This window comes from Parasteatoda tepidariorum, chromosome 6 (genome assembly GCF_982258835.1).
Source record: "Parasteatoda tepidariorum strain Cologne lab strain chromosome 6, Ptep-v5.0, whole genome shotgun sequence".
Taxonomy (NCBI): domain Eukaryota; kingdom Metazoa; phylum Arthropoda; class Arachnida; order Araneae; family Theridiidae; genus Parasteatoda; species Parasteatoda tepidariorum.
The window spans coordinates 113,710,364-113,737,307 of record NC_141760.1 but is presented as its reverse complement, the minus strand read 5'-3'; the positions used below and the strand labels follow the sequence as shown (position 1 = coordinate 113,737,307).

General features: G+C 26.7%; 1 protein-coding gene and 1 long non-coding RNA gene across 17 annotated transcripts in view; one reads left to right on the top strand and one right to left on the bottom strand.

Annotated features, from left to right (window-relative positions):
- The window catches only part of LOC147808298 (disheveled-associated activator of morphogenesis 2-like), a 71,276-nt gene that overhangs the window by 10,831 nt on the left and 33,501 nt on the right, over positions 1-26,944 (top strand). For 12 of the 16 annotated variants that reach the window (XR_015434825.1, XR_015434826.1, XM_087166485.1 and 9 more), the window contains 2 exons: positions 6,581-6,642; positions 10,723-10,909. The gene's annotated coding sequence lies outside the window, so the exon portion shown is untranslated. Of the gene's footprint in view, positions 1-6,580; positions 6,643-10,722; positions 10,910-22,866; positions 23,480-26,944 lie in introns of those variants that run through there. The other 4 variants (XM_087166478.1, XM_087166477.1, XM_087166479.1 and 1 more) reach the window with 2 other exon arrangements.
- LOC147808299 (uncharacterized) overlaps positions 11,435-26,944 on the bottom strand; it is a 36,777-nt gene continuing 21,267 nt past the window's right edge. The window contains exon 3 of the long non-coding RNA XR_015434827.1: positions 11,435-11,652. This is a non-coding gene — a long non-coding RNA (uncharacterized LOC147808299). The remainder of the gene's footprint in view (positions 11,653-26,944) is intronic.

Sequence of the window (26,944 nt, the reverse complement as noted above, 5' to 3'; positions counted from 1 at the left end):
TTCTTCTTTATTTATTAATAAGCATGTTATAGCTGAATAATTAAGGAAGAGTTGAGCCAGTCCCACTTTTACTTGAAGAAACTGTTGATGTCAGAATAATCTAAGGCCTGATCAGGTGCTAGCAATTAAAATAAACCCTTTCATTTCACTTTCTATTTTTTTCAGTCTTAGCTTATATCTTAAGGCCTGGCTTTCAAATAAAATCCTAGATTGGTGTTTGAGGTTTTTGTTTCTTTCTTGTTTTTGGTTTCTTTTATTTCTTTTAAAAATAAATTATCATTTTGTAATATTGCTGTTTTTGTGGTTGTGTGTTTAATTTTTTTAAATAAATATTTAATGCCTTTTGTTCAAGGTTAAGAGGGTGAGATATACCGCAGAATGATTAAAGAAATTGTATCAACAGGCTTGTAGGGAGAATACACCAATCGAGAGTTTTTAGGAAAAGTTTAATCTGATACAATGTATTTAAAATATAAGGTTTCAGTATTACACTTAAATTATTCCGCAGGAAGGCAAAAAGCCGTTAAATTTTTCTCATATTGCTATGGAATTAAAAATAAAATATGTAAATTGATGCTCTTGAGTTATTTGCAAATAACAGAATTTCTATTTTAAATGGGTAATAATATTTAAATCCTCCAATCAATTTTAAAATCACTTAATTTAAGGTTTTGTAAAACAATTTATCTATGAAAGTAACTAGTTAAATTGACTTCTCTCTAATTGTTAATGGAATTATGTAAAAAAAAGTTAAATTTTTTTTTCCTACCAAAAATGTTATTTACAAACATAATTCAAACTTCTGTATTTTAGGAAGGTTGTTTGTAATTTCTTTATATTTTGTAAGTCTTTTATTGTTTCTGAATGAAGATAGTTGTTTTGAAACTATAAAATAAATAGTTTATGATAATACATATGTTTATGAGAATGAAGTGTTTGCATCTTTAAACTTATTAATAAAGTAAAACAAGTTTCTTAAGGAAAATGTTTGCTAACAAAAAGCAGTATTGCCATTTTGCTTAACTAACATATTCAGCTTTTAGTATTTACCACAGGTATTATATACAGTCGTTTAAGTAATGAGTTTCAGTTCTGTTGCTGTTATTTTATATCCATTTCTTTTACTTAAAATGAAGTTGGTATCATTTCCTTAGTACTAAATTTACATTTATTTTTACCAATTCTTATAAGATAAACATGAAAATATACCAAGCAAAAGCTCTGATTTTTTTTAAAATAAAGAGTGAGGTAAAAACACTTTGTTTCTTTCTTTTTTTTAAAAAAAAATAACTATTAATTTATATCATAATTTATAAACAGAATTGTGAGTAACATGGTTTTACCACAATTTAAATTGTTAGTTGCATTTGATTCACTATCTTTTCTTAACCATTAGTGTTGAATTATTGTTTTAGGATTTTGAAATATAATCTTATTTGTGGTTCATGAGCATTGGAAAGTAGATGAAAGAGTTTTTTTGTCTTAAGTAATTACAAACTCTTTTGACTATTTCTGTTAAAAGAATGATATTGAATGTTTGAAAAACATATTGATACTAGCTAAATTAGAATAAAACATTTAAAAGCACACCAAAGGCTTAAAGCATTGATTTATTTTTACAATCTAAAAGTACCAATATAATAAATATATTACATTGCACCCATGTTCATAAATTACTAATTGAAAAGAAGGATACTGTTTTACTGGTATGCAAATATTTTGCTTCTTCTACAGTCATATATTTTGTAAGTAGATATGACATAACATGGTTGCTATTATGAATTTGTTCAACTTTTTTTCTTAATGGATAAAATTATTTTTCAAACGGTATTTTTGTAGTTCTTGAAGCTTAATGAGAACAATATTTGATTATCACTATATTAATAAAAGAATTATTTGTTCAGAACAATAAGTGAATATTTGTATTTCATTTCAGGGTTTTATTTTCAGAAAGTTTTTCTTTCGATTTAACTTTTAATTTTTTTAAGAGATATTTAAGTCATAAGTTCCGAAAAGTCAAAAGTTCATCAATCAAAGTTTTTTTTTTTGTTTTTTTTTGTTTCTTCTAAATATTCTTTCATATTTTCTGTTTATGGTTATGGTTTGATTTGTTTAGGTATTGTTCTCTGGCATCATTCTAGAACCTCTAACTCAAAACTTTTAATAATAATAAAACATTCCTCATTTTATTAAAAAAATATGCATCACAAAAAAGTTTCTGTTTTATTTTAAATTTAAATTTATGTCAAGGTGTTGGTCTTAGTTGTTAAATTTGCAAATCCGTGTTATTGATTCTCAGTTCACAAAATATTTTAAGAGTAGAAGAAAGCATTCTACTTTTAGTAGGATATTAGTATATCTTCAAACCTTTATACATTTTTGCTTTAGAATCTGTTTTTTCAAATCAAGTCTATTATTTGTTGGCATTTCTTTCTTTTAAAGAATGAAGGTGCTGACAGTAACTTATTTAGAATATGATGTTCTGACTTAGGGTTGCACAACCTATGGCCTCTAACTGTTGATGTGTAATCCGTTCCCCTCCCCCACATTTCATGGTGTTCTGAATATCTGAATTTGTAAAAGAATTTCCACTCACAGTCATGTTTTATTAAAATATAAAATGTTTTAATCATGTTCTTTAAAAATTATGGTGTTCTTTCAAAAAATTAAAGAAAAAACATCATTTCTGGAGTAAATTATCTTTTAAACTTCTGTGATTTCAGAATTTTTATTATTATTTATTTTTTTTATTTTGTCAATTTAAAATTCTAGTTGAATCAAGCCAGTCATTGGCGAATTTTTTTTAATTCCGAAATTAGAATGGAAAAAAAGGTTTACAATAAAAAAGACACACATTACATTGTTACATTGTAAAAAGGTTTACAATAAAAGGTGTAATATGTAAACATTTTAATGGGACATTTTAAAAGAAGAAAATACAAAAATTGAAGAGATGTTAAAGTTAAATTTCGGATAATGATGAATAAGCAATAGAAAAAGCTATATTAAGCATTTACAAATCTTGTTTTTACAAAGACTATACAGGACCTTTCAGATGAAACTTTATACAAGATTCTTTTCTACAGTGATGTAATTTTTTTCGTTTACCATAATGTAGATGTTTTTCAGTTAAAATTTAAACATTAAGTCAATCAAATAATTTTTTTGCTATGATCATTATTTTACTGTTATATTTTAAACATAATGCGAATAAAAATTTTGGTACTTGTCTCAAATTTCAGATAAATAATTTAAATTTAAAGTAATAAACACAATTCTGATAATATAAATATTGTTAAAATATTGTTTATTGTCAGTGCTAAAAGGAAATTGTTTCTAATATCATATCCTTTCATTTTGATGCAATTAAACGAATACAAAACATTTTGTAACAAATCTATTATTGCAATGAATAGTGACCTTTATCATCGTATGTAAGATAAGAAAAAAATTCAAGGAACAAATTAATAAAGGAGGAAAATATCAAAACGAAATTTTGAGAAAGATGAATCTTAGAGCACATTATTATTAGTACAAAAGTCTTGTCATTTATTAAATATAAAAGAAAATTCTTGCTTGTATCACACTAAAGATAAAAATCCAGAAATTCTTGATAAATTAAAAGTAACCAAATTTTAAATACATTCAACAGTTTCGTAAGGAGGAACCTAAGTACTATGAAATTTTTTTAACATAATATGTTTCATCAATGCTCATATATCTACCAACCCACTTTTTCTATTATTCTAAAGATTTATTGCAAAGTTGCAGAATAAATACTTGACCTTATTTCTTTCTGAATTTTTAAATTCTTATTTGAGTTAATAATAAATAAGAATAAAAAAAAGTCCTGATTAACATTACAGCTATTTTGCTAAACAACTATTTAATTTGAAAACTAATCATACTAAGAAATAAACCTCATCTAATTATAAATGCAATATGTTCTTACCATTATCTTTTAACATAAACATCTCTATAATCTTTTGGTAAAACACAATTAAAAAAAATATTTGTTAATAAATATGTTTTTAAATGCTTAAAATTTTTTTATTACTTTTGTTGTTAAGAAAAAATTTTTCTTTTAATTAAAAAAATTCTTGTCTCTTTAATATATCTTTCCATAAATTTACCACCATTTAGAGTTTATTCTTTCAATTGGAATTCTTTGTTTATATTTTTAGCTTTCTATTTGTTAGATTCTAAAATCTTAAACAATTAGGAAGATTAAATTTAATTTAGAAACCTTATATATTCTTATATTGAAATCTGAAATTACTTGTGGGGTAAGTTCTTCTCTTTGCATGATGTCTTTGAAACATTCATTTTAAATTCATGTAGTGCTCAGATTATAATTTGTTTTTGTAATTTTTTTGTACCATTTCATTAGTTTTTGAAGCAAAGGAAAGAACACTAAAGTTGCAAAAAGGATCATAGGTTTGCTTGAAAATATAGAGGCATATATAAAATGCTGAAAATATTTGAGGCATTGAATAATTTCTTTTTAACTAAATTTTTCAAGCTAGATAAATGATATTTGTTTACATTTTAGTCAATTTTAAAAGGTTAATTGCTTTAATCATTTCTTTAAATTTTAAGATAAATACACTAGTGTTTTCAAAAATAAGAGAATTTTCATATTTGGTAGCCTATCTCCATTATAACAGACCAGATTTTAATACACTATTAAGTTGATATCTGGCTGGAAATTTGATTCAACAAATATCCCCTCTTTTTAAAGTTTAAACTAGGTAAGCTTGATGGCTGCCCAAGTCCCATTAAAATGAAATTGCCACCCGATTACATTCTGTAAAGGTTAACATTGAACTTTAAGGCATCAAATTCCTGGTTCTTTTCTTATATAATTATGAATTATACAAACCAGGCACTCACTATCTACCTACCAACTAAAAAAATTCAACTGCTATAGCAGAGGAAGTTTGATAATCTTGGCAGGCATTATACTAAGTAATTATAAATCTTTCTATGTTCTTTAGAGCGGCAAATTAGCTAGTGTGCAGCATATGAGTAAAATCTAAAAGCTCTATGATTGCTTTGATCAACAATAGACACTCACTTAGAGCTGTTTGCTCTCACAATTTTCTCGAAATTGAAGATATTCGCCAGATGAATTGGCCACTCAGATCTTGGAATTGGCCATTCGAGCACATTAAAGCAGTCTAATAAAATTGCTCAGCAAATACCTCGACATTTGTCCAGATACTGGAAGATTGCGGCTTCTTTGAATGCTGAACCACTTTAGTAATGCTTCTTCAGCATCCTTGGGATCTGCTTTTCTCAACTTTTTTCTGCCATTTAATTCTTTTTCATGAGCAGAAATTGTTAAATGCCTATTTTTCCATATGTTACAAAGTGTAGATTTGGATAGTTTATATTCCCTGCAAATATCAGCTTGATTACATCCATTTTCAATTTTCCTGATTATGCCCATTTTATTATCAATGAAGAACATTTTACGTTTACTGTTCGCCATAGTTAAATTTGAGACACTTGTTTGCAGGCTTTTTTTAACTGAACTGAGAGCAAAATGGAGTTGAAATGAGGGTCTTATCAATACATATTAGTGTCCAACCCTTTGACCAATAATGAATAATTACTCTTTCCCTCTGACAGAAAATGCATATTGATTCCACTGACACCTTACAGGTGCATCATCTGCCTGGGTAGGAAACATCTACTTGATTTGTTTAGGGATGGGAAAGTAAGATAAAAGAAGCAAACAAGAAAAAAATGCTTACCGCTACCTTCCCCTCTACAGATGGCTTTAAAAATCGGTATATGTATTTATTTTGAAGTAGAAATTTTAAAATTATTACAAAAAATGAAGAAAAAAATTAGTCGAAGACAGAAAAAGTTCATTTTATCCAACTTAATCACTTTTTTGGTTCACTATATCCACAAAAAATAACATTATACGGTATAGCAGGACACGGAGCCGAATATTTCGTTCACTATATCCGGGAGTTCACTATAAACCGTGTTCACAATAGCGGGGTTTGACTGTGTGATATCAACTTATCCAAAACGAATTTCATTAAAATTTACCAGTTCATTAAGTTCCAGAGATTAATAACCAAATCTGTAAAGTTCTCCAAATTTTTAACAGCGTAGATTTTGACTTTGTCATGATTGCAGCTGAATCTGGCATTTCTTTTAAATAAGCAATTTTTTTTAATGTATTTTATCAGGTTTCTAATGAATGCACAAAGCTAATGCATTAATAACTTTTGATCTAATGATTGAATTTTCACGCAGAAGACAGAGTTAAAAATAGCAAATTTTTTCAGTGCCAGAATGTAAAGTACATTTTTCGATAATAACAAATAGAACTCTTTCGAAACTTTTGTTTCCAACTGATTGTTTTAGAATCATATTCAAATTAAAGTAAACTTTTTATTTAATTAATTCATTTATTAATTATTTAAGATTTAATCTGTAGTCTTCTTTGTGTTCGAAAGTTTTTTTCATGTAATTAGCAAAAGAAGTAGTATTAAGGAAGAAATATTCCCCCAAAATTTGTGAAACCTTTAAATAATTAAAATAATTTTTTCTTTTACAGTTTAAAGACGTTTTAAAAATTGAAGGAGATATTCATCATGTTCGACTGGCAGTAAAAGTCAAGTGCGTACTACTCATATATTTTATTTTAATCTGTGCAAAATTTCTTAATTTTATTAATTGAAGATGCTTTCTTTTAATTTTAAATTCTTTAAAACCTTTGTGTTTTCTTTAAGAGTTAAGTTAATATGAGTTTCAAAATTATATGTAATTTAATTTGTATGTCAAAATGTATTTTCCTATTGCTTATTTCATTCAAAATTAATGACTTTAAAGGGAGAGTAAGAACATAATTATTTCACTATAAACTGTTAGAATTATAATATTTGATATAATAATTCTAACATTTCTAATGGTTTTTTGATAAATAAAATTAGATATTTCAAGATAATCACTCTGCAGAATTCCTGTCATAACAAGAAAATTAATCTACTAATTGACTAACTATTCTCTTGAAAAGCAGACATACCATATTTCTGTCCTTGTACTGGAAACTGTAACTTCAAGGTGTGCTCTATTAAAATATGTTGATTTTGTTTATTAACGATAAATTTATCCACAGAGGCGAATAAGAAATTCAGAAACAGTAGGCTGACAAGGATATAAAAATTTAAAATTCATCTTTAAATATTTGATGGGAAAAAAATTAAATTCTTGTTTTCAACTACTGGATCACTGAGGAGTTTTGTGCAGGGGAGAAAATTTCTAATTTTTTCCATTTCTCTAGTGATTTAAAACAGAAGACATACTAATTGAAAATAAACTAAGCTATAAATCTACCTCAGTATTAATTTTTACCATCTTGGATAATATGAGAGTAAGATAAACTTAATAAATGTGTGAAATGGAAATTAGTGAGTTTCAAAACTAATTAATTTAGTTATTAATTAATTTTATGAGCCAAAACTAGTATGTTGGTTTAAAATGAAAATAATACCTATTCTATCTAATTGTTACAAATTTTATTTTCTAAATTTTTTTTTTTTAACTACACGCTTTGAAAATGTTTACTTTTTGTAAAATAAAAATAATAAGTATCCTTTTTTTCAAAAATTATTTTATTCTACATTTTCCATTATTATTAAAAATTAATTTCATTTTAATTTTTGATTTTATCCTATAAAAAAAAACTGTATACCAGGCAATATTTGAAATTTTGGAATTTTTTTAATATTAACACTTTTTCTTTAATAAAGTTGCTTTTAATTTATAAAAATTGCATGAAACATTTAAAGAAATTTATTATTTCTTAATTTCAGACACTTGCAGAAAATAATCTCTGTTGAATGGTAAAAATTATTACTTCTCAAAACAAAAGCAAATCATTCCTTAGTAATCCAGCTAAAAAAACTAAGTAGTCAGTACCTTGTCTCAATCTTAATTTTGTATAAATTAATTTATATAAAATTATATTCCTCTAAATTCTTTTTTTTATTAAAAATAACCACTTTTACTTTATATTGTAAAAAGTTTTTGGCATGCAGTAATTTTTTAGTAAACTCAAAAATATTAAATATCGTAAAGTGACAAAAAATAAGAAAATGACAATGAGAGGAAAACCATTGGCAAATCCTAGTCCCGGTAATGACTGGTTCAAAGCTGTTCACATTACTGGTTTAAAATATTTTCAGTGATAGACAAATTATGAATTAGAGTTGCCCTCGAGCTAAGCTTAAGAATTTTTTGTGGATTCCTTTCTATATAACACGAATTTCATTTAAAATGTCTTCTATGAAGGCATATTTGTACCTATGTTTGGTCCAGGAGTGAACTTGTCTTCTGGCAATTGTTCAATTTTTCAAAGTATAGTTAATTTATGATATATAAGGAAACCTTGGTTAAGTGGACACTCTTGGGACAAAATTGTCCAAAGGGAAAAAATTGTCTGCTTACAAGGGTTCTCCATTTATAGGAAGGGTACATTAATAACTCCATAAATTGTTTTTAGAATAACAATTGTTGAGAATGTTTTTAGAATAACTCCATAAGTTGTTCTTAGAACAATGACATAGAAATGATTATATAAACTTATTTGCACATTGATATTTATTTGAACTTTAAAAATTAAAATATTTACAATGCAAAAAGAATAGATGAAGAAATTTGATACTAATTTCTTTTTAAACCTTCATCTGACATATATCCCAGGCTCCAAGTAATCATATTTATATCTGGCTTTGGTTTTCTTGAGCTGATTCCAACCTTCAAAAGTGAGCTTGAATAAGTCCTTCATGAGAAGCCTTGTTCCATGTCCTCTTCTTTCCATGCTTTGCTCTATTTTGACATTGGAAACTAAGAATTTTTCCATCAGTCAGCAAAGGGAAGAAGCCTTTGTGGGGTATGAGTAGGGAAGGATTTAATAACAGTTCCAGTTGAGGAAACATTACAGTTCTCTTGAAATAGTGTTTTTTTTTTATTATTTTCTTTTAGAATTGTACAAAAAAATGATATTTAAAAATTATTTAATTTTACTTTATTTATTAATTTTTGCATTTCAAAGGTAGAGATTGAGATTTAAGATAGAAATTTAGGTGTACTAATACACACAAAATAGAAATATCTAAATCTTATGTGTACTGTACATTAGAAACCAGAAAAATAAATCAAATAATAGTACTATATATAAATCCCATATTATAATATTGGTCATTAAATTTCATATTGTATTTACTTACCTTCTGTATGAAATCTAAAGAAGGCACTGTATATAGTTCAATTGAAACACTTGGAATCAAAAGTGTTTGTCAGTGCAAAACAAAACTTCATATCACTCTAATAATTATATTCTATTGGTTAAAATTCATATATTGGAAATAGAGATGAGATAGGCTCAGCCTCTAGTTTGTTTATTGAAAAAAGATTTTGGTTGGGCTTAATAAAAATCAAAAAAATCGTGATCTATTTTTTTTTTTTTTTTTGGTGCTTTTGCTTTGTGAGTTTAACACTAATTGTCAAATGACTTTTGATCTTTTATACCTTATGTATAGTGCACAAAGTAAAAAGGACCACTCTGAATAGATTTTGATTTAATGATCGGATCTTCACCTTTTGGGACTCAATCCTAATGGTTCAAGGGGGTGACCTAAAATATGCTGATTAATTAATGCAGACGATATTTTAAGTCACACACATAAATGTATTTTCTCTGTATAAACATACTTTTTTTGTTGATGGTTTCGAATTTCAGATCCCCAGAATATAGGATCTAACGGTATTCTGGAAAATATAATCTCTATAGGCTGGTCAAGAGATCCTTCCTCAGTTTGAACTCCTTAATGTTAATTTTACCTTTTGCCTATTTCACCATCAGTCTGAGAACTTTTTAAGCAAATTAAAAAGTTTTTACTTATAATTATAAATTTTTTTTTCATGAAGGTTCCATGCAAAATAAAACTTTTAGTATACATATATTACTTTTGTTTAATAGTAATAATCCAAAAAGTATTGGATTGTAAGGTATTTAAGTTTTTAGATCATTTTTAAAGAATGCAGTTGTAAATTTCTAAATGCAAAATTTTAGCGAAATCGTTTAAATAGTTTCTGAAAAATCAAATTTTGTAAAAGATGTATTTTTTAAATTTAATTTCTCTAGAAATTATTTGACCGATTTTGCTCAAACTTTTTATTTTTCCAGGCAAAAATACAGTCTTCAAAATAATGTTAAAATTGTATACCATGCATTGTATATTTTTTACTACTAAATAAAATAATAAAAAATAGTAAGTAGTCACTAAAACTAATTTTTGCATGGAATTATTTTTGGCAAAATTAAGTTAATAATTAATTATAAGTAAAATTCTTCAATATACTTAAAATTTTTTCAATATATGGCGAAATACGCTAAAGTAAAATTAACACTTAAGGGATCTAAACTATTGAGACCATATTTCCTAGGCTGCTGCCACTCCTGTATTTTAAGTATCAGAAATTCAAATCTTTCAGAAAGTTTATTCAGAGACAGTTCGTTTTTGTGTCTGATGTCACCCCCCAAACCCTTAAGTCTATGTTCTTGAACTAATCATTAGATAAAAAGTTATTCAAGGTAGTCCATTTATTTTTTTGTGCAATGTACATATTTATCATCTTTTTAATTATTAAAATAAAATTAAGTAGCTTAACAATCCCTGAAACTTTATTTTGCAGATATTTAATGGCAATAGAATAAAGATGTTTCACAATCTGTAGAATTAGGCAGCACTTGTTTTTGTAAGTTTGAAAAGTGAGTTAAAGATGATGTGTATTTGATACCTTTCATTATGACTGAATTGGCATTGATCAAGTTAAAGTACAGAGATGGTGTAACTGCTAAAGAACTCTTGGAACCAGCTCGGTATGTTGCTTAACATGTTAAATTTATTGTTGTAACTTTCATACCTGTTTGTTCTCGTATTCGAGGGGATTATTTATTATTATCTGACTCTAAATAATTTTCTTTAATAAATTTGTCTATATGCATACATATATAGATATTTTTTTAAAAATAACGCTAACCCATTATTTTTGTGTGTTATTCAGAATCTCCCAGTGCTTAAAAAATTTCAACATTTTTTCATAATGTCCTGCTTAGCATGTTGGATTAAAGAATACATGTCTGAATTAGACTTTTGCATGCACCAACATCTTTTCTTAGCGCCTATTTAAAATATATGATTGTGCAAGTTATTAATATGTTAAAAAGATAACATTATTGTATTTATTTCAGTATAGATCGGAAATATCAAGCATTGTTAACAAGGAATTATTTAACATGAATAGGCATTGAAAGAGGAAAAATCATAATTTAAGCCACTTGGATTTTTTTTTTAAATGTCACTGATTTAAATAAAAAAAAATTTTTATCTAATATGCAACTAATTATCATTTTTGAGTAAAATTTAATGCTTCTTAAACCTATTTATCATTTATATAAAATCTGTATTTATAAGTTTATATATATTTGGAAGATAGGAGAAACCATTTTCGAATTTTTTATGTTCAACGGCAACAAAATATCTTTCTCTTCGTGTGTTCTATTTCAGCAGTGCCGGAATTGTTCCTTTTCATTTGTTGTTATCATACCAGAACTACTTGTCACTACAAATAAAAAAGAAAAAGTGATAGAACTTCTATTTCTTAGCCTTTTATTATAATTAGTTTACATTTCAGAGTTAAAAGGAGAAAAAAATTTTAACGAAGTTCACAAGAAATATTTTAGTAATTTCATGACATTAATTATGACATCACAATAACATTAATTATACTGATCTTTTCTATGAATATTCTTGAGGATGTTGTTGCATCTCAAATACTTCCAAATTAATGATGAGCCATATATTTAGCCATCTAATATTGAACAGATAACAGAAGAAAAGCTTACTTATGTCTCTGTGAGAGGCTTGCTTTTTTTAATTTTGGTGACTGTCCTAGTATACTCAGATGAAAAATAAACTGGAAAATGAAAAAGCCAGGAAGTTAATATTTTTAATTTAAAGTCAATTATTTTTGGAATAAACTAAATACATCTGAATTATTTGATTTGCTTTGAATTATTTGATTTGCTATGAATTTTATTTCATTTGCTAGGAAATATCAGACATATTTTAAACAATATATCCGTTATTTTAGGAACTTTTTTCTCCTTTTAGGTGTTTTTTTAAATTTTTGTAATTTTCTTCAAGAGCTCAATGCAATAATTTTAAAATTAATTCAAATTATGCTTAAATTTTAAGTTTTAAACTCTTATTCAGACAAAATAAATAAGATTTGAAAGATTCATTAAAATATATTAAGTAGAGAAAATTTGGGCGTTAATGAATTAAGGGGTTCACACTTTTTTTTAGCTTTCCTGCTTAAACTATTGAATTTATATTTCCCAGATTATTGCTAATCCAAAATGTGAGTTTTAGAAATTCAACAAAAAAAAAGGATACTTTTATGTCTGATTTCGTAACTTATAGAGCAGTTAATGCTATTTTATAATCACTAATGTTTCATTTAATGACTCGCAAATTAACCAAAATTGTTATACTTTATTAGCAATTGTAATAATCTGTATAATTATACGCTTCTTAATTTTTATTATTTTGCTACTTCAAAAAACGATTACTTTTTCAAATAGCATTTTCCTTTAGTTTAATTTCCAAGATTGAGTAATATTTATTTCGACATAGTGTTATTTTCGTTTAACTCTTTCATTCCGGTAGGGTCTGAGATTTTGAGTTCCCCTGTTACGGCAGTTTTCAGAAGGAAGGTTTTTCACTTGAACTCGACCACGGTTCCCACCCAGTGAGATAAGTAAAAGGGGTGTAAATGATTCTCCTTTCTCTTCATTGAAACTCAGTCAAGTGGGGAAAAAATGCATGCAGCAACAAATTGTTGGATAAGTTTAAAACACCCCATTTACCAAAACGTTAGTTCAGCACTTTTTTGGCGACGAATAACTAGAATTGTAAAAGTTTCCTTCCTTCTTTTTTTGTTTTCTTTTTACATCTTTTCTATTGTTTTTTTTTTACTCGATTTTTTTCACAAAATCATGAAATGTAAAAAGTTTAGATAAAAATTGCTCTTCAATAAATTTTTTATTACATTGCATTATTTCAAATAATTCTTGAATAATTAATTTAGCTTTAAATAATATGTATCCCATACCTCACAAATTTCTCTGTTTTACCACTTCCGACATCGAATCTCGAGACTTCTTTACTCAAATTTTATTTAACTTAAAAATAATTTGAATAATCTATTATTTTTTATTAAATGGAGATTTTTATTAAATAGTTTTTTAATAGTATATTGCATTAAATTTTTCAGAATCTTAAAGATTAAATTATAAAATTTTGCTCAATCTTAAAGATTAAAGTTTAAAGATTAATATTTTGCAGAATCTGAACGATTTAGCTATCTTAGTTTTATAAATGACAATACCCATGGCTCGAAATGATCAGTTGAACAGTCCCTAAAAAATACTAGATTTTATTTTTTAACCGTTTGACGAAGATGAGACACCGGTGTTCCTTTTATATATACTTTTTCTTGCACTCAAATTACCATCTATAACTTATTTCAGTATTTTTTAATTGTAATAAACAGTATGATAGTTTCTAAAAAACTCTGTTAGATTATCAGAATTATATTTATACTAAAATATGAAATATGAATATAATAATTTGAACAAAAATTTTATTTTCATACATGTAAAAAAGTTATCCGAAATTGATTTTCAAAATTAAAGAAATTGTAAAAATTGAAAATTAAAGAAAATTGTTTCTTTTAGATCAAAATAACTGTGTGTGAAAATAAAGGCAAACTTTAAAAAAATATATATATAATGTTTGCAAGTGATCTGTGTTTGGAGGATTTTATCTAACTCAGAAAAAGATATGGGTGTTTCACGCTCTATTTCATAACCATAAATTATTAAAATGCTAAATATAATATTTTTCACTTATTTTCAACCAAATTATCTTAGTGTAAACAAATTTTATACTATTTGAGTAATACTTTTTGATCCCCATAATTAAATTCTGAGAGAGTAATAGAAAGGCATAATAATTAAAGGTATAAGTTTCAATCTTTCTCTTTACTGATCTATGAAGGCCATATATTCCAAATTATCTTTTCCTTTCTGACAACAATATTTTGAAAAATATTTATTTTCATTCTGAGGAATCACCTGTGTATTGAATTTTTCATAGAAATCAATAGTTATACGAAATAATATGCATATTCTAAGTGGACCTCTTAAGACAAAAATATTATTTCTTTTCATTAAATAGAATCATCACTCAAAATTATTAAATTTTGAGTGATAATATTTAGAGCAGCATTTTAATGCAGAGCACATCTTATATTGTTCAATAAATTAGTAATAAAACTGAATGATATCAAGACCTGCGTTTTCATCTTTAAGAACTAAGCCTTTACATAACGTGCTCGCTATCTTGTAGGCAAGAACATTCGGATAGTGTCATCGGCTTCATTAACTTTAAATTAAATTATAACAAAAACTATTCCCGCATCTGGTGGCCACAAGTTATCACATTTTATTTGTGTGTATTATTATAGATATATGGTTAGTTTATGATTGAAGAATCAGAAAGATGGATTAGTCTGTTTAGTATCTTTTTTTTTTTTCAGTGAAAAGAAATCTGTGAAAAAATAGAATACTATCATTTTAGCTAATTTGTATATAATTATCAGGCATAATTTACTTTTAACGGTATAAGTGTAATATTAAGCAATTTGTTGACATTAATATTTGATAATGGAGAATTTCAAAGTTGTTAGAATTCCTTAAATTGATTTTTTAATAAAAATAAAAGAATTTTCTTTTGTAGTTTGAAAGTATATTATTTAGTCTAAGTTTTAAAATACAAGTCTAGTTACAGATTCTTTTTTTTCTCCCAATAACCACTTTTGACGTCGAATCGGAATTTGTTTGAGTAAACGTTCAACAATAAATTAAAGAATGTGGTTATTTCTTCATGGTTAAATGAAGCCCAACTGTTATTTTTCAAAGAAAATGTTTCTTGCTGGTTGCAATCCTTTTCAGCAAAAATGGCCAAAGTAAAATAAATTTTAGCTTTTACTATCTTATGTCAAGAAGTGTTTTGTATAGTATATTATTATATTCTCATTACGCAGCAGGTATTCGTCTTACACGCCTCAACTCAGTACCCTTTCCAACCGGCTCAATCATTCACAACACACATCGGGAATTCTTTCCCTTTTGTATAGCGATTGACACCACTATATTCTTCGATCAAGGTGTGCTGGCCTCCTTCTCCGAAAAAAAAAAAAAGAAATAAATAAAACGGAAACTGTATTTGAATCCTTCTTGCTCGTATATTTTTAGAAACATTTCGCCCTAGATAATTTTTTTAAAAAAATAATTACTGTCGTAATTTTACAAATGTTATTAATTTATCTATTTAATTATCTTTTTCTTATTTATTTCTTACGTTAGAATGCTTTAATAAGTCACATAGGTGCAAAGCATTGTTTATTGTTGCAGAAACAAAAGTTTATATAAAACAGAACTAAAGTAATTCAGTTGTTTTTAAATTTTCTCTATAGAAAAAAAGTATAAAGGATAAAGAAATTAATACAATTAAGGATACTATCTGATTAATTTTAATAATTTGGAAGGCTTTTTCTAAATTTTAAAAGTATTTTTTATCACACTCAGTTTTTTAAAATATTAAATAAATGAATAAAGTAAACAGCACATTGGAGCAGGAAGCGGGAAGGTGATAATATCCATTCCGTTATATTAACATTTTAAATAAAGCCTGTTGATAGTTGAGTTTTTTTAAAAGTAAAATGTTTCATTTATGTTCTTTTTTTCAATATTAACGTGAATAATTTTAATAAATAGAAATAGTAGTATGTTGCATGGTTAATAGCATTAAAATAACTTAAATCTTGAAAGAAAATAATAATAATAAATAAACACACTGAATAATTTTTTTTTTTTAAATTTAATTAATGAGGTAAAAACATTTCTAATTTCTTAAAACAAAATAAGAAGAGATACATGCAATGTCAGAAAAATCAGTGCAAGATTAAATTTGCTACAACCGCAAAGAAACATCAAGTTAAGCCATATTTTCTATTCAACTCTAGCCAAAGTATTGTGCGATTCAAAATTTGATTGACGCAAAATGAATTTCATTTATACGTTGCAAAAAAAAATTTTAATTTTTTTTATAGAAATATATCACCTTTTAGTCTTAGACTTACTTTGAATAATTATTGCTAAATTATTTGAAACGTGTACCATTGTTTTTTTTCGCAATAAAATTTAAAGCATAATATTTACTTCACTGATAATTTGAATATAAATTATTATATTATACTCGATATGATTGTTTTAATGCAGACATGTTTGTATATAATATTTTTTTTTTTATATTTTGCTATATTGGAGACAATAGTTACAGACAGAAATCATACGTTTTGGGGCGGAAAAAAAAAATAAGGCTCAAATTGTTAGTCTAGAAAACTTCTAGAAGTTTTTATTTTATACTTTGGTTGATTCCAGGCGAAAATCGTTTAATATTTGAACGCGTAGTTAGTGATTCTAATCAATGACATAGCAAGGTTTTTGATTTTCATTCACAGATAGGTAGCGTCTTAGGTACAAATTGTGGATGTTTATTAGATAGCTCAGTTCTTGTAAGTATTGCGGCAAAACTTTTCGTGAACATTGTATACAAATTCAAGAAAATTCAGTTGGGAGCAAAAAATAATGCACTGAACTCAGCAACCACCAAAAAATAAAATAATTGGTCGAACAAACTGGAAGATATTTGGGGAAATGATAAAACGTCTATTGGTGATGAAGGAAAATGCCCAAATGTCATTTTAATTACTCACAAAAGGTAGATAAGTACAGAATAAGATAGATAGAGGAAGCTACGAATAAGAAAGGGATGAAAAGGTTTCTTTCCTAGTTTTTCAGGAATACGAACTTATAGAATGCATGGTGTCATAAAATTATTCCCACTCGTTCTTGCAGGCTAACAGTAAATACTTTTATACGTCGTCTAGAACAATCAAACTTTCAAAATATTTTTGAAATAGAAACGATTTTTTAGAATTTTCATCCATTCCTCATATAAGAAGAAAAATTATTGCACTTTCTCCTAAATTAGAACACATAGAAAAAAGGCAGACCATATTCATTCATAACGAAAATTACTAGACTTAGTCCCCTTCGTTTCCTCCCTCGTGAAACAGTTGATTTTTATTTATTTTTTAATTTAAGCATGCATAGACAAAGAGGTTATTCAAAAGAAAATAAAAGGAAAATTATGACTGACTAGGACTAAAGTCTTTTTCAAATTGTATTCAAATGATTAATTTATTGACAAAATTTGAAATTTATTAAAATTGCTAAAATCGAAACAGAACAAAAAACTTGGGTAACTGTTTCCAATTGCGTTATTAGAAAAAAAAAAGAAAATTTAAAAAGGAGAAAAAAAAGCTGAAAAGGCAGCAAAACAACTATTGTTTTCTTTTTAAGAATTTTCTTTAAGAAAAAAAAAGAAGATTTGATTACATAAAATATGATAGAGTTTTCTTATGTCTACCAATATTAATCATCAGATTTTGAATAAATTGTTTTGAATTAATTTAAATTGAATGGTACCATTGAAATAAATTTATTTTAAGAATATGCTTACATTTATTTAATGGTTGATCTTGTGAAGTGATTTAAAATTTAAATATCACTATACAATGTAATTTCTTATGTCATTGAAATCTTTAAAGTTTTAAATTATAATTTCTGCGCAATTAGATTTTTTTGAACAAGTATTTTAAATTCCTTAAAAGTTCTGTTTTCAAAATCTTCATTAAATATTCTAAATATTGTTTCATCTGTTTTAAGATTGGCTGCCAGCAAAAAAAAAAAAAAAAAATGCCCACAATATTTAAAATCTTTTAATTTTTAAGTATTAGCTTATATGTCTCTGCTTAATTATTTACTTACTTAATTATATTTTTTTTTATGTGTGGATAAAAAAATTTTCTATTTTTTTTCTTAAATCTATGGGAAACACCATAAACTAGGGTACGTAGTCGATCAGAGAAGGTATATATGAAATTGAAAATGCATGAAAAATTTGCACTTAATAAATTGAAGTATATATTATTTTCCCCTAATTAAAACAATTAAAATTTAATTAACTCATGTTATTGTTTAAAGAGAGAGAGACTAACAGTTGAATTATTAGACATTATTTACTAAAAGAAACTAATTAAATACAATAGAAAAAGTGTAATAGAAAAAAGGCTAGATATCTTTAATTTTATCACCATAGAAAAACCAACAGTACTTAGTTAATATTATATTTATAAATCTGATGAAAATTGCACGACCTTTTGGTGTGACAATGTTTGAATATGAATTTCTCTAACTTTTTTTCCTCCAATATCAGTTTTATCTATATATTTTTCTCAAGGTGTTCCGTGTTTTTTCCTTATTTTTTACGATGATCGTTAATCTCTCTCTACCAGAAAAAAAAAATATAGTATAATTTTTTCTTGAATTTAAAAAAAAAAAAACAACAGAAAATGAAGTGTTTGAATTTTGTGTATTTTTCTTTGGTGACGTTTACTGTGTGCAATACCTTACAATGCCTTTCCGCAGCTATTGTAATTCCACAAGTAACAATGAAGAAGGAATAGACAAGTATTGAAAGAATTTCTGCCTCTGGTAACTGTGGGTTAGTAGGATAGTTTAGATGCCCTGTGGTGAAGAGGAGTCAAAAAGCTTTGTGAAATTTTTCTATGTAAAGCAAATAGTGGACAACCGTATTGTGTAAATCCTTACTCAGAATACTTACAAACATTAGTCTTTTCCTTGCCGCGAAAAAAAGAAATATTCCTAAGGGAGTACTACCACAGTAATATAAATTTGAAATAGAACACTGAATGATTTTTATGAAGAAAAAAAATTATTACGCATAATTAAGAAAAAGAAAATATTTAAAGTTAGTAAAATATTAACATTAATCATTAGCATTTTGAATAACATTAAAACGGTTTGATATCAATGAGGTTGAGAATCAATGAGAAATTAAAGTAGTATTTTGATCGATAAAAACTTGATTTTTGTATGACAAATGAAAGGCTTTCAAACATTTTCGAAAATTCGTTAGGTCGTCTATTTCTAAACATTTTCTGAACAAAAATAAACGAAAAAGATATTGAAAAAAGTAGAAATACTGAAAATTCCTTAGAATAAATTCGTATCTTTTCTTACATTGAAATAAATTTGTAGACATTAATGTATTGTATTTTCAATATTTTTATGCACCATAAAATATTAAAAGATAATGTCTAAGTTTCTTTATTCGCGATCAATATCGAGTAACATAACGACGCATATCATAATGAAAAATATAAGTTTTAATGTTGTTATACATTTTTAAATTTAAAAAAGTAACTAAAACAACAAATCAGTCCTTTTTCAATTTCAATCTTTTTTTTTTTCCTTTATCGATTTATGCGGCGTATTATTATTTAACAATAAAGCATTGATCTTTATCATTCGAAGACTATTCGAAAGTTTTATGTAAGTGTTCCTGAGGTTTCCTTGTGTACCTGCTCAAAAGCACATTAATTCGTATATGTACGTATAAAACACTACATTTCCTCTGTGTACTAGATATATTGTTTTGAAAAAAAATTCCGCGAAAAACTATGTAATTAAAATTTGATTCCACTTTTTAATAAGAAAAATTAAGTATAAGGTAATTGCTCAAGCATCATAACCTCCAAAGACTTGAGAATAACAATTGTATTAGGTAATTAAGTTGAAATATCAAACAAATTTCTGTATGCGCTAATTACAAACGCTTTTTTTTTTCTAATACAAAAGTGTTTTTTTTTATTCTTTCTTTTATTTATTCATTTTTTTTAACCATGGATGTATTTTAACAAGTGTAAAAGAAATTTTAATCAATGTTTGACAGAATTAATTAAACAACTTTCTTATTCCTATGAATAGCGAATATTTAATGTGGTTAGAGTGAAGTACAGTTTCGTCAGTTTAGGCTATTTTGTCAGTAAACTCGACATGGAAATCCAATATGGCAACAGTTTATTTTACATTTCAGTTAAAAGAAAAATTTTTTAATTCATATATACTTATATTTAGCACTATTTTAACAAGTCAAATTGCCACAAATGAACATAGCCGTTGATTAAATGGTTCTTTTTTTTTTGCTTCAAAAATAAAATTTCATAATGTGATATGAAAAATATTATAATTTCGTTTTGAAATTTAAAGTGTTAATGCAAAGAAAAATTATTAAACCGAAGAAATTAATATATGTTCCATAATTATTCGAAGTTTGCTTAACGGTTGCACTATGACAAACTCTTGTGGCTAAGAGAAAAGAATTATTCAAGTATAGCAGCTCTTAGGAATTCCCGCGAAGAATAAAAAAACGCTATGTTTTAGTTTTAATTGTAATTTGACACAATTATAAATTCTTATTGATTAAATAATTGTAAATACTTTAACATCAATTCTGAAAAACACTTATTTATTTATTTATTTTTTATAAAAAAGGGCTGTGAAGCATTTCGTTATAACACAGGATACGTCAATTTGTTGATTTAAAACAGTGTCTTTCCGTGAAGTTTGCATTAGAAGATAAAATTTGGTGTTTGGCGCTTTCTCTAAGAGCCGTGCCTGCAATTTTTAAAGTTAAGAATAGCAACCTTAGGAGAAAACTTTTCAACAATGCATAGAGAGGGAACTAATTGATGTTAACTGACAATCCTATTTTCTCCCCTCCCCCAATGAACCCCAACAACCGCAAAGCTACCTTCCTCACCTTATATACCTGGAGAGTCACGAAACAACACCTATCCGGAGTTTGCATGTTGATGTTTTTTCGTGACGCTTCGGAAATAAGGGGTTAAAAAAACAAAAAAACACTCAGAGCGTCATTTTTGTAACCATGCAGGGATGAGATTTTTCCGCTTTTTTCACTTTTATCTCATAAATTTCAGCTTTTTTTTTTTTTTTTTATCAAAAATTCAGATTTTCTAAAAATTTCATTTTTTTTTATAAGTATTCCGCTTTTTTAGAAAATTCACCGATTTTCAAAGAGAAGCAGAAAATTCAAACTAACGTATCTACCAATCCTTTCTCATTTTTACCTATTTTCACCCCTTTTACACGCAGCTGATAAGATTTTCCGAATTTTTTACCCGCCCTACAGATAGATCCGATTTTCATAGTTCAAACGACGCTGCTTCTGACAAGCCTTTTAAAGGTCCCAAGCCAGGAATCTGCTAATATTTTGATTCTTATTCACACGATTTTAATATCAAACATAGCTTTTCATATTTGCGTGTTGCGATTCTTATTCAAGCGATTTGAATATTGTACGTTGCGATTCTTATTTACGAGATTTAAAAATCCGATATTGTGATTCGTATTTACGTCTTTTTAAAAACTTATGTAGCGATTCGTATTCACGCAAGTTTAAAATTCATAATTCTTATTTATGCAATCTAAAAATTACGCATCATGATTCGTATTTACGCTATCTAAAAATTATGAATCGTGATTTGTATTTACGCATTTTAAAATTTCTATGTCCCAGTTTGTATTTTCTCATTTTCAAAATCGTATATCTAGTTTCATATTCATGTGATTTCAAAATCCATAATTGTTATTCATATTCACGCAATTTTAAGATCAACTATCGCGATTCTTGTAAGACGTAACGTAAGATTGTAACGACGATTATTAGTATATGTAAGTGTTACAACATCAGAGAAACTGGAAGGGAATATATTCAAAACTTATTCTGTGCTTGCAAAGAAGAAAAAATAGGATTTGTCACAAGATGTTTGAAGATGGACTAACGACTAAATATAGCAAACATAAGAGATAAAGCAAACAAAAGCAATCACTTAAAAAGGGATTTAATTAAAAAAAAAATTGGGGGAAAAAGAGTTAATTAAAGAGTTAATTAATCAAAATTTTATTTATAATTGCTGTTATTTATGCTATAAAATGCAAAATTCTTATCAAATAAAAAACAATTATCTAAACAGTTGCTGATTGTCATGTAATTTTTCAAACTAAAATAGCAATTTTTGTATGTTAAGGAGTTACTATATATTTCTACTTCACTGTTATTGATATGTTTCAGAGGGCTGTAGTTAGATCACACTATAATATGAACATAATGATTCAGTCCATTGTTAAAGTTTTTTTTTTCCAATATAATTTAAAAAGTAATATTACTGATATATTTGCTATAAATCACATAACAGTATTTATTAAAAGAAATGAAATATTAATTTATATCCTCAGTATTTTTAATTTGCAAAACCAGGTAGTTTTTCAAGTAGATATTGTCTCTTATGTGAACTGAGGAAAAATATAATTTCCAGCTTTATTTTTTCAATTGGTAATTTTATTTTCACTAAATGTTAAGTATCAATGTAATCGTTTTTATAATAATAGATTAGTACACAATTGAATGTCAAGACATTATTTATTACCTTAAACTGTCTGGAATTTATTATTAAAGGGTTGCGCTTGCGTAAAATTTACTATCGTGGAAATTCAGCTTTTTTGCGTTTTGGCTAATCTCATCCCATGTCACATTTGAAAAACTTAAAAATTTAACTGTCTTTCATTAAAGCAGCTAAATTGTCGTTACATTTCTTCATCTGATGTAGTAGTGAATGACATAAATATTTAACTATGACTTAAAAAATGTAAAAAGATCTTTAATTGAGTAGGATTCTTTGATCTACTACATATTTAAAGTTTCAATTTTTTGGAGACCTATCTAGATTTTTGTATTGCTCGGATGTATCCGTCTGTAGCTTCATGTTTGCATATTTAATCTAAGTCTCTGCCACAATTTTGCCTCATATTTTCACACCCTGAGAACAACAGGATTAAGATTTTGGACAGAATACATTGGTTTTACTGTCTTAAACTCTTAAAGTGTCCCAAAACTTTGGTAAAAATTCTATAGGTGTAACCATTGTACACATAATAGTTACACATATTAATAAATATTTAATGTTTTTTATACAGTATGCTTTAACTTATAAAAGAAAAATAATATAATCTGATAAACTTGGTATTATCTTTTTATCTGATCTTGAAAATTCGTCTAGTCCAGTGTCGGTGACAGTGGTATTACTATCCCAAGTAGGGGTGGGGGGTCACTGTTTAGACAAGTTTTTGGCTCTGGTAGGCGGGAGAAGGGGAATCTTTTTCTCCAGTCTATTGTGTTAGCCCTAGAGAGAAAAGAAGCTATCTTGTTCCAGATGTGCTATTCTTGTTTCCATAGCAGCAGATGGTCTCAGACTTTGTATGGGGGAGTTATTACCATAGACAAACTATACTTGCCACCTATTTTGTTCCTAGGTGACTATGGCGGCTCTTTTAAGCAAAAAAAGTGTCTAAAGACTTTTTTTTTCTTCAAAAATAGTGACTTTTTGAATATTTAGGGAACTATTTCTTCATATATTGTGGCATATAAATATAATAAGAGAATGATTTTTTGGCACTTTTCCCTTTTATTAATTTGTGAAAAAAATGATCTAGTTTTTTGTGCGATTTAAAAAGTGAATGTTCCTATTAGTATTCACACGTTCGAGAAATCAAATATCGTGATACTTGTATTAATTCAATTTCAAAGCATTGCCGAGCAAAATGAATAAGTTTCGTCTCTGGTTTCCTCATAATTCAAAACATAACTTGTCACATAAATTCAATATTCATACAGACAATAAGAAAATAATTTTAAAATTTTTTGCATTGTTTTCCCGAAGTCACAGATTTTTATTTTTTTAATACTCACTTATCCAAATCTGTGCAAAGAATCTATATATTAGCAATATTGTTATAAACTTATATTACTAATATAGATACAGCGTTTTAATTTCCGATCATGATAGGGGAGAGTGGGATCAATTGTAACATTTTTTACTTCCAATATATTATTAGTATTAATTGACAGACGAGTAAAGTAGACTATCCTCTACTAGAAAAAAAAGTAAATACATTATTTTAAATGTTATTATATTAGTTATTAACAATTTTTGACAGTCGTGCACTTGTTACAATTATCCCCTCTTACGGGGTCAATTGTAACAGTTCATAAATTCAACTAAAACATAGTTAATTATACATATTATCATAGTTGTGATATATACGTATTTTTATTGATCAAAATAGTAGTTATATATTAGGAGTAAAAATAATAATGAGCAGAGACCTAAAGGGTTAAACTTGTAACTTTAAGGGGTTAAAAATTTTAATTTATGCTGTGAAAGGTGACAAATAAAATAATGCACATGCAACATAATATAAATGACACAGGAAACTATTGGTGGTTCTTAAAGAGTTAAGTAATGATTTGTAAACGTAAGTTTATTTATTTTCAGCTGTTACAATTGTCCCTTTACTTATTGTTACAATTGTCCCCAAGACGCCATTTCAGCTTCATTTGTTAAAAGCAATGCTAGTTTATTAACAAAACTAATTTTTTTTAAATGTTAATTAAGGTGTCCACTTACATATTCGGATAATAATTTTTCTTTGTTTAAACAAAATTACTTTGTTACAATATAATATTCTAATGCCAAAAAAAGCACTTACATCGCGTGAAAATATCTTTTGTTGTGTAACTTTTTCAAAAGTACATAAAAATGGTTGCCAGCAGGAGTGTGCATGTAGATTTATTAAATACACCTTGTGCGCCACCTAGGAACCAAATCTAGAACCGGACACTCGAAATTTTTGCTCTGTTACAATCGTACCCTGTTACAATTGACCCCACTCTCCCCTATAGTTTATAATTTTGTCTCTCCAACCTAATGTGAACTTTGTTCTGTATATCCCTTCTAGACATCAGTCTCTACTCAGGATATCAGATATAAGGATGAGTTTCCTGAATTTTTTTTTTTTTTTAAATCAGGAAAATTAGATTTTATTTTAATTAATCGATCTTTTCTTTTAAAGAATTTTATACACTTACCAACAAAAACTAAGATAAAATTTATAAATAATACCCCCGTGGCAGTGACATTGTTACAGTAGATTATAGAGTTTTGTGCAGCAGAGCAAAATGTAACCTAAAGCAAAAAAAAAGAAGATAAAAAAGCCCTTAAAAGTGCAATAACTTTCAACAAATTGGAATTTAAAAAAAAAAGAAGAAGAAAAAAAACGCTGTGCATAAACAAGCGAGGCCTTTTCAACATTCCTAGTTTCAACTCTGAAGTTGTATTCCTGCTGTCTGTAGAGCGGCCCACATAGTATTTTTTCCTATAAGTTCACCTGTATAATTTCAAGTTTCTAAATTGTTTAGTTTTTGCACAACAAAACAAAATGTAATGTTAAATTGTATGCCCAAAACAGTAGCCTTTCCGATTTTTTAATAGAGAGAGAATTGAGTGAAGCCTTGTTCAAATGCTTCACTGGTCTCCGAAATGGTAAATAATAAATGTTTCAATATTTGTATTAATATTGAATAATTCTGCATATCATTATCCGTATTCTGCTTCGCTACTAAAAACAGATTTATGATATCAAGATTCCCTCGGGTCTGGGAAAACCCGGAATTCCCAGGGAATTTTATTTTAACTTTAAAAAGCAGGGAATAGTCAGGAAAGATTGCAATTTCTGGCAAAAAGCTGGAGAATTCTTGTATCATTCTAGAAAAATAACCAATTTTAGAATTATCAGTTACAGTAATCAGTGATTGAGATTCAAGTTCAATAATTCCAATGTCTATTACAATTATTTGTTGTAAAAATTTCTTATTTTAGGGAAACTGGCTCATTTAAAGATTTTTTTTTACCTTCTAAAAATCTTATAACGCAATAAGCCTTACAAATTAAAAACTCTGTTTTCTAATGACAAATTACATGGTATAGATTAGGGGTGCACAACCTTTTTTGAGTGAAGGGCCACATGCTCAGCAGATTTACCAATAAAAGGCCGCAGGCCAAAATATTTAGACAGACATGTTGGCAGCAATTGTTGGTAGTAATTGTTATATAAACATCATTGTTCTCAAGACTAAATTCTTTTTGTCAGTTTACCTTGTCTTTGCATAAAATTGAATATCTTTGCATAAAATTGAATAATTTTAAATGTTTAAAATGAGAAACTGCAAAACTGATTACTTAGGGGGGGGGGGAAACAGAATCAGAATCAATTTATCAGAAATTGTTTTTTAGATAAATTAAAATAATTAAAAATTTTGGAAAAATCATTTTTATTTTTATCATATTACATAATACGTCCATTTCCATTTTAACATAATTTTAAGTCCATTTAAACATAAATTTTAACATTAAAAAATTTGTCCACAGAATTAAATTTAAAAAAATAAGTATTTTGTCATTAAAAAAAATGCAATTTAAATACTTTGATTTAAAGAAAGATAAAGGTTAAAAATGATTAAAATTGACACGAAACCCCTTCAGCTAAAAAGAATTAGCATTTAGTAGGGAATATACTTTTACTTTAAAACATTTATTTTAAATTAATCATAAGAGGCAGGGGCTGAGAGAGGGAAGAAAAAGAAGAAGAAAAAACATTTATTTTGAAGGAATTATTTTACTTATTAAAAAAAAACTATTAAGATACTTGCTTTCAATTCCTTATGACCAATACTTTTTTAAAATGACACTTACTATTTACACATATATATTTAAAATCAATTAAAATTTACATTACTTTTTGAAACTTATTTTGATTAAATTTTTAAAGTTAAAATTTAATGATATAGAAATCATTTCCCAGCATATGATCATAAATGATCTGAAATGGTTATCCTGTAATTTGCAAAGTTTTTAAATATTGTGATAATTTTATCTACTT